Source organism: Panthera leo, chromosome C2 (assembly GCF_018350215.1).
Source record: "Panthera leo isolate Ple1 chromosome C2, P.leo_Ple1_pat1.1, whole genome shotgun sequence".
Lineage (NCBI taxonomy): Eukaryota > Metazoa > Chordata > Mammalia > Carnivora > Felidae > Panthera > Panthera leo.
The window spans coordinates 9,286,678-9,302,816 of NC_056687.1; the positions used below are offsets into that span (position 1 = coordinate 9,286,678).

The 16,139-nt window shown below is 45.4% G+C and overlaps 2 pseudogenes; both read right to left on the reverse strand.

Moving 5' to 3' along the window:
* Positions 1–3,810: 3,810 nt before the first annotated feature.
* LOC122198391 lies at positions 3,811–6,762 on the reverse strand (annotated as a pseudogene).
* A 651-nt stretch (positions 6,763–7,413) lies between these two features.
* LOC122198392 lies at positions 7,414–16,078 on the reverse strand (annotated as a pseudogene).
* Between the last annotated feature and the right edge of the window lie 61 nt (positions 16,079–16,139).

Here is a 16,139-nt window from a genome sequence, read left to right on the forward strand (position 1 = left end):
AACAAAAGAAGAATGAGATGTCTATTTTAAATGGTACCTTGGGGCACCTGGGTGGCTCAGTTGGTTAAGCGTCCAGCTTCAGCTCAGGTCATGATCTTGCGGTTCGTGAGTTCGAGCCCCGCATTGGGCTCTGTGCAGACAGCTCGGAGCCTGGAGTCTGCTTCGGATTCTGTGTCTCCTCCTCTCTCTCTGCCCCTCCCCTGCTCATGCTCTGTCTCTCTCTGTCTCTCAAGAATAAATAATCTTAAAAAAAAAAATTTAAATGGTACCTTGACTCTTGCAGATGTGTTTGGATTCTGTTTGCCCCTTTGGAAAGTACTGTTTCTAAATTCATTGAGGCACACAATTGAAAGAGGCAAAATGATGGGGCACCTGGGTGGCTCAATCGGTTAAGCATCCGACTCTTGGTTTTGGCTCAGGTCACGATCTCACCGTTGGGAGGTCAAGCTCAGAGTCAGGCTCTGTGCTGACAGTGTGGAGCCAGCTTGGGATTCTCTCTCTGACCGCCCCCCCCCCCCCCAAATATATAAATAAACTTAAAACATTTTTTTAAACAACATGGCTTCTGAGGCCTCTTTCCCTCCTCTCTACCTTCTTCGTTTACAGACAGGAGGCAGCCATCTTCCTCTGTCTCTGCACCTTCCTCTTTCTCTGGGCCCTCTCATTCTGATCCTTTTGCTGAACTTTCCTTTTCATTTGAAGCTCCTTCTGCTTCCTCCTCTCCTGAACCTACTCAAACCTGCCCCTTTCAAGTTAAGTCTTCTAAAGATCTAAATAGACCCCACATTTCTTATATTCCCTGGACTAAGGCTGAATTCAGAGTCAAAGAGTTTCCTAAAGTCACTGAGAACACCCATAGGTTTGCTGAATAATTTAACGTAATTAGCCAAACGTTACCAACCACGTTTCTCAATTGGTCACATGCTTGTTGGTGAGGGCCAGGCAAAACATTGGATGAGACTAGCTCAGCAGGAACATCTTGAACAGGATATAAAGAACAGACCCTGAACTTCTGCTACGATACTCGCTGGAAATGTCCACTGAGCAAGGACAGTGGCTTTTCCTAAGCCTGTTGATTGGAACAAAATTCAGGGTTGTATACAAAGGCCTGATGAATCTGTTCATAATAATTACAGTCAACTCAAAAATGTCTTTAAAGAAAACTTCTGGTCTTCCTTTAGATGTGAGTCCACCTGGGTAGCATTTCAGTCTGTGTTTCTCACTGGGCTGATTTGGGATCTTTCCCTTTTAGTCAAAAGGACCAGGATAGCATGGGAAACTATGGCCACTGCAGATTTAACAGACCTGGAAAACCAGCTTGGGGTCACCCTAGATGAATCACCTATAGGAAGGACCTACTGAAATTTTTAATGTGCAGCCAATGAAGGCCCCAAAACAGAACCGGAAGTGTAATTTCTGCTACTGTTGCAAGGTATCAGGACTTTGGGAAAGAGACTGTAACACATGGAAGCACTTCATGCACCTTAGCCCACTAGCCAACTTTTCCCATGTCCTCCTGATTCCCAGTGGTGGGGCTCTGAGGAACTATAAGGGCTCTTCCCAATCTTCCCTCTTCATCAGCTTGGGCAAAGCATCTCCAGATTGGGAATGAATCTCTCTCTATCCTTATTGGCACAGGATCTACACTCTCATTGCTTAACCCCCCTGCTATAAAGCAGCTCCACCGCCTGGAGTACTAAAACAATTGAAATAGAGGGATCTCTAATAAACTTTAACAGGTCCCTGTCTCTGAACCTTTTCCTTTGCGTCTCACCCCTTGCACAGATACACACCCTTTTCTTCTTAGTTCCCCTGCCCCTATCCATTTCTTGCACTCAGTTTTGTTGGAAACGTATCATACCAGAATTACTCCCAGAAAAGGGAAGGGATTCTAGAATTTGACAGTCGTAACCAAAATCACCAACAAGGGAAAATAAGTGACCCTTGGGCACCTTTCCTATGCGGGTTCTCTGAGGGCACTATAGCTGAGTCTGAGGGTGCTGTTAATCTATTCCTATTGGATCAGCTATCATCCTCTTATGGGTAAAACCATCAACCCATATGGGCAGAATCCACAGTGTACATCCCATCAAGATTCACATAGGTCCCTCAAAACCTCTCCCCTAAATTAATCAACACCCTACAAATAGAGAAGTCCTTCAAGGCATCAAGCCCATAATAGATTACAAGGCTCAAGAGTCTCATCCCCTGCACAAGTCATTGTAACAGACCTGTTTTACCTGTAAAAAACAGAAAAAACAAACAACCAAAAAACCCTAACCGCTGAGGATGGAGGTTTGTCCAAAACCTCAGAGCAACCGATAACATTGTTAACCTCAGCACCCTATTTGTCCCAACCCACGAACACACGTACTGACATCCATTGCCGCTGAAGGCAAATTTTTCACTGTAATAGCCCTATGCAGTACAGTTTTTATGATTCTAGTTGATAAGGACAGCCAGTCTCTTTTCGCCTTCACTTGGGAAGAATGGCAATGCACAGGGACAGTAATGTCCCAGGGCTACACAGAGAGTCCTTTCTGTTTTGACACACGGTTAGAGGCTGATTTGGATGATAGTAAGTTTTCTGCAGGCTCTCCTTTGTCTCAGCATGTAGATGATTTGCTTCTCTGTTCACCTTCTCGACCGTCTTCACAGGAAGATCGCATCTACCTGTTAAAACTTGGGCCATAAAGAGACATAAGGTCTCCAGGGAAACCAGTGCAGTTAACCCAGACTCAGGTCAGAAACTTAATGCATGAGATCTTGAAATGAGAACTGTATTTGGACTCCGAGGATTTGGCGTTGCCAGCAACTGACAGGTTACCTTTTGACTCCCCATGACAATTTACAGGAAACTCCTCTAACCAATGCAGATTTTTTATGGTTTCCTGATGGCTCCTATTTAAAGGATGGTAATGGTAAAATATCATGCTGCAAAGGCTATTACAACTCCCTTAGAGGTCACTTCATTCTTAAAAGACTGTTGGGAGTAAGTGAGCACTCGAAGAGTACAGAGAATAACCAGAAAGGAAATGACTGAAGAAGCAGAGTCTCTTAGGAAGGGTTGCAATGGTTCAGAAATGACAGCCGAGTCTCTTTTGAAGAGCTGGAATGGAGAAGGTGGGGACAAACCCAAAGGACAACTGTTAGGATCTGGTCAGTGATAATCAGGAGGTGGGCATAGTGAGCTCATTTATCATAGTGAGTGGATGGTGGGGTCTGTGACCAGGATGGTATTAGGAAAGTACAAGTGTCATCTGGACATGTTTTAGATGTTTAGATGGGGGTATGTGTAGGGGACTGGAGGGCTGCAATTTGAGAAGGGAAGGGAGGACATCCCAAGGAAAGGGAGAAGCAGGAAGAGAACTATGTGTTTGGAGCTCTGGGAATGTTCTAGGCAGGTGAAGGATTTTAGGAGGCTCTAAACAAGTTTGGATAGGGACGAGTCCACTAGCCTGAATAAAACCACTCAGAAGGAGGGAGAGGGAGAAGAAAGGGTCCAGGAAGGAATCCCCAGGGAAGTGGACCCGTGAGGACACAGAGCCAGAAAAAGGCCTCTGGGAGGAGAGTTTGGAATGAAGATATAAAGGAGAAGAAGAAGCCAGTTGTGAGAGGCCAGTGGGACAGAGGGCACTGCTGAGTGCTGGACACGTGTGTACAGAGTCCTGAGGGGAAGGGCACCTGTCCAGGTGGGGATACAGCAGGGAGGCCAGGGCGGCTGAGCAGGGAGAGGGTCTGTAGATGCGGTCAGAGAGGCAGGGCCAGATCATTCCAGAAACAGTACCGCTGTAAGTCGTCACACCTACTTTAGGGTTTCATTAGAGGCAGCAGTTCTGTGCACATGTCTCAGGTACCAAAGAAGTTTGTTTTCCATGTCACTTCTGCTTGAATATGTAAGGGTGTGTGATCATTAGCTGGTAGGGGAGAAGGAGAACAGGTTAATAAGAAGTAGCCATCTGAGAAGATTTCCCCGGTCACCTTAAATTTTTTTTGTTGTATGTGCAATCTGGTCAATTCTCAGTAATGTGTAGACAGGTGAACAGTTTGTCCCAACTTGTATTATCTGGCTGGTTGATGTTGTGTAGCTTTGTTATTTGGCACCCATTGCAAGCAGCAAAGATAAGAGGGCACAATGGCATTTCTACATATGACTCTTTGGCATTTTTTGTGTATTTCAAAATAAGTTAAAAATTCATAGAGATGCACAAAGTCCAACAGAGAGAATCTTTCAAAAACCTGGGTAAAGTCCCTGAGAGTCTGATCCATGGCAATGTCAAGGTCCTCTGGCTGGAAAGGCTTGCAACTCCTGGAAGTTTCTGTCCTCCCTGCACGTCCAATCTGACCTCTTTCCCTAGGAAGGCCGTTCTAGAACCCCTCAGAGCTGTAGGCCCCACAGCAGCTCTTCAGACACCCACCCCAACCGCTTCTGGGTAGTCCCCTAAGAGAGGTTTCCTGGCCTAAGAGCTCCAGTGTTCTTAACCTCGAAGATGATACCTTCGAAAATGATGCTCTAGTTGTTGACCAACACGTGAGGTCCCTGTACTCCTTCGGCAGGAAGTCATGCAGGGCGCAGATGCTCTGCAGGTCCTTGATGTCCAGCAGGTGGAAGCAGGGGCTCAGGCCCTTGGCCCGGAGCTGCCGCACAGCCGACTGTCCCCACGCCTCATCCAGCACTATGAACATCATGTTGCCCGAGAACTGCAGGCGCACGTTGTACGTGATGGAGAAGCCAATGCCTTGTTGGCCCTGGTCACCAGTGCCACACGGTGTCTGAACACATGGCTGTGTGGAGGGCTAGCGAGGTCCTGTGTGTGGAGCTGATGGTGCTGTGGGCCACACGGAGGGCTAGTGGTGTGGAGGCCTGGCCACAGTCAGAGATGCCAGTAGAACTGTGTTCTGGGATCCAGTGCTGTGATTCCTAGAGCCCAGGCGCTGCCTCCGTTCCTCCATGAAAGCAGGGACCAGACGTTCCAGGAGGTTCCCTAATGACGCTATTCCAGATATGTCCTTCCTGGGGCTGCACTCTGAGCCCAACTAGGATTCTATCCTCTTAGGATCCCTCCTCTGAGCCAAGCAGTGCTTTGAGGAGTACTGACGTGCTTCCCAAAACAAAGGTTGTGGGTGATTGATTAAAAGGATGCTAAAGTTTCATAGCTTTTGAGGGAACAATTTTGGGAGAACCTCTATAGGAGAAAAAGAGAGCAATCATCTTGGGAATATGCCTTTCATCTGCAGAATGGGAATGGTTGCCTTCTAAGATACAGTGAAATTGTTCATACAACAAAACCGGTATTGAGCATACAGATCTCCTTGCTTTCTTAGGAGAATCTCAAGGGTGAGAAACAGAATTAGGTCCTGTGCTGAGACTGGGGTGTGGGCAGGGCTCCTCCCTCAGTGTGAGTCCCAGTGTGCCCCCAGATGAGGCAATGTTTATGAAGTTCATGTGGGCCAAGGCAATGATTGCAATGTTTAATTTAATGGTTACACAATCCCGTTTGCCTGTAGTGCTTGCTTTTTTGTTTTCTTTAAGGTCACAGTTAATAAGTATTATATGTAATTAGGTGTTATTTTTAAAGTATTGAGGAACACAGACCTGTGATGCTGGGATATATTTCTAAACTAGCAGTAGACGTGATATGTCTTGTCCTTGATAGTGATACTCCTCAAGGTTCATTTTAGAAACACAAGCTAACAGGGAGGAAATTAACAGCCTTGTTGAAGAGAAAACGTTAAAGGAAACCTCACTTATATTTTTTATTTCATTTTATTCTTTAAAAGGCTGTTTTTAAGTAATGTCTATACCAAACGTGGGGTTCCAACTACCAACCTTGAGATCAAGAGTCCCATGCTCTAACGACTGAGCCTCCTAGGCGCCCCACAGGAAACCTCTTTCTAAATAGAAACCTTACCCCATGGGGCACCTTGGTGGCTCAGTCAGTTGAGCGTCCAACTCTTGATTTTGGCTCAGGTATTGGTCTCATGACTTGTGAGATCGTGCTGTGCCTCAGAATCTGTGATGATAGTAAGGAGCCTGCTTGGGATTCTCTCTCTCCCCCTTCTATCTGCCCTCCCCTGCTCATGTTCTCTCTCCAAATAAATAAACTTAAAGGAAAAAAACAAAACCGTGCCTTTGCTTTGCAGGGCCTATCTGTTCTCATTTCTGTCAGCCTAAAAACCCCTGGTGAAGACTAAAAAATAATCATGAGAGGAGGGAGTCTGAACAATCTGGATGCTTCTGTGAGGGGTGGGAGGTGGTGGGCATTCACGGAGGCCCCTAGGGAGCCAGGCTGGGTGTGTGGCAGTAAGAAGCTCCCCTCAGGGCCCTGGATGTGTCAGGTCCCAGTCCGGGGACGCCTATGGAGGGCACTTTGCACCGCCCTTGTTTTCAGCCTGTTCACGTGTATTAGTTCCTTTACTCTTCATGGAAATCCTAAGACTTCCCCCGAATTGTACACTTGAGGAGACTGACATACAGCAACATGCAGGATTTTGCTCAAGGTCAACCCGTAGGTGGCAGAGCCAGGATCTTTTCATTTCCAGATGTTTGTTTTGAAAGCTTTCAAAGAGAGAAGTGGAAAGAATAGGACTGTGGACACCCATGTATCCTCCAAACTAGCCTCAGTAGTGATGAGTGTGTTACTATCCTTCACCTTCTGTAGAGATTTTGCTGGACCATGTTAATGTTACAGACTTGACCGTTTCTCCTTACATGAATAGCGCATTCACCTTGAGAGTTGACAGTAATTCTTTCATATCCATTGATACCAATCCTTATTCACTTTTCCTCCTTGTCTCAGGTTGTCTCATGGATATGCCTCTAGTGCCCACTCCCATTTCACACCTTGCAATTGTGTTTTTTTTTCCCCAATGAGTTTGCTATTTAAAGAGACCACAACGATGTCTATTTTGTAGTAGAGGCTGATAAAGTATGCTAGTTAGGGAAATCTAGCCCTATTCATGGGTTTATATATTGTCTCTGGTGACTTTCAAGCTACAAAAGCAGATTTGATTAGAGACCACTGGCTTGCAAAGGCAAAAATATTCATTATGTGGCTCTTTCACTAATGTTTACCAACACCTGAGTGAAACTGTCCCTGCTCTTGACCTAACTTAGGGTCTGTTAGACTTTGGGGCAGGTTGGCAAGAAACAATCTGCACACATGGACATTTACTTATAATTGTTTATTCATCTATGATATTCATTCATTGTTGGTTGGCATTAATTCCACTTTTTCTTCTCATATATCACAGAAGAAATCACAAAAGACTTCCCAGAATTAGTAACCAATTCAAGTACTCAATATGGACAGTGGTTCTTCCTCCTCCTCCTTTTCCTCCTCCTCCTCCTTCTACTTCCTCTGATATGAACATTGTTAACAGTGTAGTCCTTTTGTTCATATCATGGAAGTATCATAATGGGACCCATGGAGGGAACTGGGGTGGGGGGGGAGTCCCCATTGTTCAATGTTCTTCTCCATTACAAACTCCCCGTCAGGCCCCTTAGCATCTGAGGGCAAAAGGGCCAAGTAGATGGGGGTCTCTGCTCCTTCTTCTGGGCTTTTAATGGCTGTAGGTCTACCCATGTCTGTTCTCACCCACCTAGGGCAGCAGGCATTCAGAAGGATCCTGTTTCCCCTCCTCTGCTCACTCAGTTTCCTGGCATGGATTCTGGACAGGACAGTGATACCCATCTTTGACACTCCATATGTGAGTACTTTCATATCAGGGCAGCCTTCCTTCCTGTGTACCCCGCTCTTTGTGTCTTCCAGAAACTTGTTCATGAGCCCCACCAGCTCCTCCTCTGTGATAGTCTCACTTCTGAACTTCTGCTGAAGTTCTGAGCTGCAGTTGTTAAGAACTATGAAGCTCATTATACTAGACACAGTGGCCACTCTGCCTAAAATACAACACAAATGGTCATGTAGAATCGCATGTGTAAGAATGATGAATACCAAAATCCCTTAGATTTGCCCATTTGGGAGACAGTTACCAGTTTGCTAGGAGTGTGAATGTAGTCTTCCTATATAAATGGAGGACACAATCCAATATTGAACCTTGCAAGACTCATAATGTCTCAGAGGATGTCAGAGAAATGATCTAATGGGGTGTGCAGTGCCCAGATGTCCCATAAAGAAAAGAAAGTGACTTCTACAGGAACGTGCTATCAGAAGGTAAGTCGGTGCTCACTGCAATCATGAGTAGAGAGCCACTTTTCTTCACAGGTCCCCTTTGGAACCATCTTAACATCTTATGGTCCCATGGCCAGTGCTCTATGAACAAGTGTCTACTAACCAACAAACATCTGATCATTTTAGTGATGACCTTTTGAAGAAGAACAGACTGCATGTGTTTTGTGGGCTGTCCCTCTGATAAAACCAGGTAAAAAGAAATCACCTCAGTGGGCTAAGGTGTGTGGTATTTTCTCTATGTTGGAATTTCATCAACTTGGGAGCAGTGAGAAAACACCAGGCAATATAGTTATGGGAAGGGGCAAAGGAACAGTCACATGTTAAAAAGATAGTATAAAAAAGAAATGCTATAACATGGATGAATCTTGATAACATTACCCAAAAGAAAGTGGCCAGTCACAAAAGACTACTCATTATATGATTCTCTATATATGGGATGTCCAGAGAAGTAGATGATCAGACAGATAATAGATTAGAGGTGCTTCAGGCAGTGGGATTGTGGGAAAAGAGGGCTGGTGCTAAGGGCACAGGTTCTCCTTGGGGTGATGACAGTATGCTAATCTTAAAGAAGTGATTGTTCCACAAGTCTGTCCATATACTAAATTCCACTGAATTGCATACCTGAAATGGGTAAAGTGTATGATATGTGAATTGTATCTCAGTAAAGTGGTTAGAAGTGTAAAGCAATCTCACAGTTCTCACTAATTCTTTTTCAAAAATATATTTATTATTCATAAAAGTGAACTTACATTGACATGTATAAATAGTTTACTATTTTTCCATCTACATGAGTATCTTTAGCCTAATAGAAAGATTATGAGAATTTACGAACAGTAAGAGCTTCAATAAATTAGGAAACTATCCCTATTTTATGTAAATATCCGGGAAAGACAGTCATGGTCACTTAACTCTGAGCTCCATCCCACTAAGGAATGTCAGTGCCATACAAGTTCAGTGTAAGAGATAATGCATGACCCTGTGATTCTCATTGGTGGTGTTTAGAGACAATTAAAATGAATTGCAGAAACTGTCTTATTAATGTAACAGGTTTCTAAGATGAATACCTTTGAGAAAGGAGTCAGTTACTCCATACTTCCTTCCATCTACAACATATTAAGCTAAGATTAATGGAACTTAGGGGCACCTGGGTGACTCAGTCAGTTAAATGTCTGACCCTTGATCTTGGTTCAGGTCATGATCTTGTGGTTTGTGAGTTCGAGCCCCGCGTTGGCTCTATGCTGACAGCTCTCTCTCTCTCTCGCTCTCTCTCTCTCTCTCTCTCTCTCAAAAATAAATAAACATTAAACAATATTTTTAGAAAAGTTAGATGTTTTAGTAAGCAGCTCTCCGATTTTATTACTTCTCACTAGTTTATTTCATTTTCAAAAATCATTTGCCTCTTTCACAACAAAAGTAACATTAACGATTTGAAGTTTCAAAAACAGAAGTGTGTGAAATAAGACAGAAGTAGAGGAACCAACATTGGGTAACTGCTATAGTAGAAAGACTGCTACATTTACTCCCTAGGGTGCGGAGCCAGTTTCTTAAGTACCTTTAGTATAGATAGTAAATGGAAAACTCTACTAACGTTCTGTAGGCTGTTTGTAATGAAGTGATGACCTCTTTCCTATTCTCTATTTTCTATCTCAGGAAGTCTAGTATCAGCTGTGAAAATGCTTACCTGTAAGCGTGATGGGGAGTAAAAGGTTTTGTAGGTAAATTCCTGGTAGTAGATGCTGCAACCAAACCCTCTTCCTCAGGCCTGTCCCATGCACTGAACACATCCCCAAGCGGGCAGGGTGGCTGTCAGGGGGCTTCGCCTAGAACTGGGAGAGATGGTAGATGCTTCTGGTCTGACAGCTCAGGACAGGAATCACATGAGAAGGAATGGGAAGCACTTGTGGAGTTTATACAGCAAAGACTCTGATCCAAACATTTTTGTCGTCAGCGTGGACTCATGGCTTTCAGTGTCATTTCGGAATGCACGCAGCCTATATACTAAGAAGTGTATGGACCATCCCAGTGTCCTTGTGCTAAGGGTGTGTGAGTTCACGTCAGTGTGTGATATGTATGTGAATGGGAGTGTGCGTGAGACAGAGACTGTATGTGTGACTCTAAGTATGTGACACTGTGCGTGAGGTAGTGTGACAGTTGCCCTGTCACAGTCACTACGAAAAGCACATTACCCAGGTAAGAAAGGACTCTTGTGCTGGTGGGGCCGGGGTGTGTGTTGGGCTTACAGTTTATCCAGACCATTACTCTGTATGTGACCAGGGATCTATTGTTAGGAAATCTCTGTCTCCTACTCTCCAAACCTCACTGTCCTCAAGCAGAGCCACAGTGATCTACACAACGCAGGGTATTTTAGACATCATCTCATTGGGAGTCACAAATTTCAAGTGCATTACTTGATTCTCAAGGCTATTCAGAGTCTGTAAGTTCAAGCTGGTTCTTGTGACCTTTGATGATTTCACATTCATCACATTCCCTGGAAGATTCATGTTTTCTAATACCAAGAGGACCAGTTGTTAAGTCTCTGGACTGATAGGGGGTTTTCACAAAACACCTCAGGGTTTTAAATGTGCCTCCTGTGGTTTTCCCTGAGGTACCTGGGGCCCTGAGACGAGGAAGACATAGGCCCGATCAAGCAGAGTCCTTATGTTGTTTCTCTAAACTTACCAGGTAAGGCTTCATTTGGAGAGGGGGATCAAGTAAAAATGATTTGAGGACCTTGAGTAGTGGGAAGAACCACTAGTTTGGATGTCCCATGACCTCAGTCTGCAACCAGCTGTGCTCGTGACCTTGAGATTCATTATTCCTCCATGTTATTAATGGGCACCATATATAAGATGCCCAGTACATCACATCTAGAATGCCCAGCCACCTATCCTTTCTAGAACCAATATGTCAGAGGGTGTGTGTGAGTGAGTTACGTTTACTATTGTAATTTTCCAAGCAAATTCCTCTAGTGGCGTTTCAGACTAAGGATATTGCAAAGCAGTACCTTTTCAAATGAAGGTTGAGAACACCTTTTTTAAGGTTTCCTTGATAAGTGCAGCGTTAACAAGACTGTATTTCCGCCTAGTACTTTAAGCTAATATCTGATGAACAACAATGTTCAGATTTCCAGTTTGCTCAATTCCTTAGAGATGTTTATATCTTAATATCTTTTTGAAATAAAACCATAGATAAAGACAATAAAGAGGAACAACAGCTTATCCTTTTAAAGAGAGTATCCTTCTCATTCAGGAATAGGAATTTGCGGGGCAGGGGAGGGAAATGATATAGAATGTGGGAAAGGGTTTGCATGACCTTGATACTGATTGCCTGGTTAAGACTGGTGGTGGGCACCTGGGTGTTGTAGATTCTTAGTATTTTGTTTTTGTGGCTAAATTATTTCAGTAAAACTCTTTTTGAAGAAAGGATTAAAAAGTAAGAAGAATGAACATATACTATTGTGACCTTAGGTTCACGATTCTGTCTTTTGGTTTGTCCTTTCATGCCAGAACCCAAAGCAGACATTGGAAGCAGACATTGCATTTTTGAATAGGTTCTGAACTAGAGAGATCTGGTGGACGTCATTCAAGATTGTTCTTTCTATCCTGGTTTCCAAAGTAGGTGGGAGGTGGGAAAGTATTTGCTTTTGGTTATGCTAGCTAGGATTTCTCCCAGATAGTCTTGCTAAAGGGTGTAAAGTTATGGTAACATGAACTGCTGTGGCTGCCATCCCCCCAAACAATGGAAGAACTCTCCTATTTTCAAAGTCAAGAAAACCCTGCTCTTACACTGAGAGTACAGCTTGCATTTCTAGGTCCCTGAGTCTAATTTTTCTGAGTCAGGATCAGTTGTTTGATTAGAGCCTGCCTCAGCAAATGCAGGAGAACACTCATTTCTCATTCTGGTCCATGACCAAATACACAGCAGGCACCCACACTGTTCTGTAGGTGAGAAAACAATCGGCCAGAAGTGAGTTTTGCCTTCTAAGGGATACGTGTAGGAAGTGTGATGCTGGCACAAGGAACTCGTCCCACATCAACCTTATGGTGAGTAAAGGAGTCAGGGGACATTTGAGAGCCGCCCTTTGGGTGCCGGTGAAACCAGTGGTAGAAGGAGAAGTAGTAGAAATTTCCAGGAATGAAGAGGCAGTGGGGGCAGAACTGACAGTAAACTGTATACGCATGTGCTCACTCAGGCCAGACACCCTGATCTTTCTAAAAGTGTCACCTCACTTACTCAGTGTACTAAACGAGTGGTGGTTCTCCCATCATATTAACGTGGAGGTAAATATTAAAGTGGTTTAGAACCAGGGAATTATAGCAGTTTGTTTTGTGCAAACATTGAACAAGGTGAGGGGAACTGATGGGCCTGGACTTTGGCAGGTCTGACGACAGAGATCCCTAGAAGCTATGCTCAGGATTGAGCTTTGGTCCTAGACTTTTGGGAGTAAATGAGCACCCAGAAAGTACAGGGAATAACCAGAAAGGAAAAGACTGAAGAAGTAGCGTCTCTTTGGAAGGTTACAATTGGCCAGAAATGACAGCTGAGTCTCTGTTGGAGAGTTGGGATGGAGAAGGTTGGGGGCAAATCCATAGGGCAACTGTTAGGACCTGGTCAGTGATAATCAGGAGGTGGGCATGGTGACCTCATTTGTCATGGAGGGTGGATGGTGGGGTCTGTGACCAGGATTATATTGGGAAAGCACAAGTGTTATCTAGATGTGTGTTAGAGTTTTAGGTAGAGGTGTGGGGCGGGGGGAGGTTGGAGGGCTGGGATTTGAGGAGGGAAAGGAGGACATCCTGAGGAGAGGGAGAAGCAGGAAGAGAACTATGCGTGTCTGGAACTCTGGCAATGTTCTAGGCAGGTGACAGAGTTTAGGGGGCCCTAACAAGTTTGGATAGGGACGAGTCCACTAGCCTGAATAAGATCACTCAGAGGGAGGGAGAGGGAGAAGGAAGGGTCCAGGAAGAAATCCCCAGGGAAGTGCACCCGTGAGGACACAGAGCCAGAAAAAGGCCTCTGGGAGGAGAGTTTGGAATGAAGATATAAAGGAGAAGAAGAAGCCAGTTGTGAAAGGCCAGTGGGACAGAGGGCACTGCTGAGTGCTGGACACGTGTGTACAGAGTCCTGAGGGGAAGGGCACCTGTCCAGGTGGGGACACAGCAGGGAGGCCGGGGTGGCTGAGCAGGGAGAGGGAGCAGGGCCTGTAGATGCGGTCAGAGAGGCAGGGCCAGATCATTCCAGAAACAGTACTGCTGTAAGTCGTCACACCTACCTTGGGGTCTCATTAGGGGCAGCAGTTCTGTGCACACGTCTCGGGTACCAAAAAGTTTGTTTTCATCGTCACTTCTGCTTGAATATGTAAAGGGGCGGGGTCATTAGCTGGTATGGGAGAAAGAGAGTAGGTTAGTAAGTAGTAGCCTTCTAAGAAGATTCCATGCAGTGACAGTAACATTTTTGTTGTATGTGCAATCTGGTCAATTTTCAAGTGTGTAGGTTAGTGTACACTTTGTTCCAAAGGGAATTATCTCACGCAGTGATGCTATTTAGCTTTGTAATTTGGCACCATTGCAAAAAGCTAAGGTAAGGGTGCACAAGGCATCTCTGCATATGACCCTGTGGGATTTGTTGTGTTATTTCAAAATTAGTCAAAATTCATGGAGGGGCACTCGTGTGCCTTAGTCGGTTAAGCGTCTGACTTTGCTCAGATCATGATATTGCAGTTTGAGTTCAAGCCCCACATTGGGCTCTGTGCTGACAGTGTGGAGCCTACTTGGGATTCTCTCTCTCCCTCTCTCTTCCCCTCCCTGCTCTCTCTCTCTCTCTCTCTCTCAAAATATACAAATAAACAAACAAAAGACTCATGGAGATTCTCAAAGAGAGAAACATGCAAAAACCCAGGTGAAGTCCCTGAGAGCCTGATCTATGGCAATGCCAAGGTCCTTTGGCTGAAAAGGCTTGCAGTTCCTGGAGGGTCCTCTCTCCCTCTGCCTCCAGTCTATCTTCTTCCCTAGGGTGCGTATTCTTGATCCCCTCGGAGCTATGGCCCCACAGCAGCGGTTCAGACACCAGCTCCAAACTCACCCTGGCTGGTCCCCTAAGGGAGGTCTCCTGGCCTTCCCATGTCCTTACTAGCAAGGGCAATGCCCGCGTTGTTCACCAGCACATCCAGGCCTCCGTACTCCTTGCGCAGAAGTCACGCAGGGCGCGGATGCTCTGCAGGTCGTCGACGTCCAGCAGGTGGAAGCGTGGACTCAGGCCCTCGCCCTGGAGCTGCTGCACGGCCGCCCGTCCCCGCGCCTCGTCCCGTGCCGTGAGCACCACGTCCCCGGAGAACTGCCGGCACAGGTCGCGTGCGATGGCGAGGCCAATGCCCTTGTTGGCCCCAGTCACCAGTGGCACGTGGGATGTGTGATGGCATGACCGTGTGGAGTGCTAGGGAGGCCCTGTGTGTGGGACGGATGGTGTTGTGGGCCACACAGAGGGCCAGTGGTGCGGAGGCCTGGACCCAGAACTGTGTGCTGGGATTCAGTGCTGTGACTCCTAGAACACTAGGCCCCGCCTTCGTCCTTTCAAGAAAGTTAGAACGAAGGTACCAGAAGGCTCTCTATACCAAATCTGTCTCCCCCGGGGCTGCACTGTGAGCCCAACCAGGCCTGTGCCCTCTTAGGATCCCTCCCTCTAGGCCCAGCATTGGTTCTGGTTGGAATGCTGTGCTCCCCAAAATAAAGGTGGTTGGTCATGGATTTATATGGGGTTGAGATTCATGGTAGGTGAATGAAAATTATTTTGGGAAAACCCCAGCAGAAAAAAAGGAGCACGGATATTGTCTTGAGCATGTGTCCTTCTTTCTCTGCAGAATGGATAAGGTTGCTTTCTTTGCAAAATTCAGTTTAGTTGCTTACACAGAACTGCCCTTGGGGACAAGATCCCCGTGCTTTTTAAAGAGAAATTCAAGAGGGAGAAGTAGAGAATTAGGTCTTGTCCTAACTTTTGGGCTTCTCCCTCAGTGTGACTGCCAGTGGGCCCTGAGAGGGAGGGAATGTTTATGAAGGTCACTGAGGGCTGAGGCATTGCTTAGAATGTTTAATGGTTATATAATCCCATTTGCCTAAATTGCCTATTTTTTATGTTCTTCCAAGGTCACAGTAAATAAATGTTATATATATGGCGTTATTTTTATGGTATCAAAAAAAAAGATGTTTGCGATGGATTGCCAAAGGAGCAATTGAGATTCTATTGTGCTGCTCTACACATTGAGTTTCCTCATGGTCAGATTAGAAATACAAGCTCACAGGGAGGAAATTATTCACCCCTTTGAAGTGAAAAACTTTTAAAATACGGACCCTACCCTTGTTTTCTGGGTCTGTCACCTTTCATTTGGGTAAGCCTGAAAATCCCTGGTGAAGAGTGAAAAGTAAGAGACTCTTAAAATCTGAGAACTGAGGGTTGATGGGGGGGAGTGGGAGGGCAGGGAGGGTGGGTGATGGGCATTGAGGAGGGCGCCTGTTGGGATGAGCACTGGGTGTTGTATGGAAACCAATTTGACAATAAATTTCATATATATATAAAAAAAGAAATGTAATCAGTAAGTAGAAGCATCTTTAGAACAGGGATGTTCCTGTGAAGGGAGGCAGGTAGGTGGTGGGTGTTCATTCAGGCCCACAGGAGCCAGGCTTGGTTTGGGCAGGAAGAATCTTCTGTCACTTTGGTGTCCTGGGGCGAGTCACTTGGGAGTCATGATCTACACTCAATCTTACTCAGTTCCTCCCCTTGTCTCAGATCGCCGTATGGATGTATCTTGTGTTCTCACTCCTATTTCACACGTGGCGATTGTTTTTCCCAAGGAATCCGATATTTTAAGAGATCACAGCAGATGTGTTGCCCATGTTATACTAGAGGCTGGTGAAAAATGCTCCCTGGCACATCCAACCATGCTCATTGGCTTAT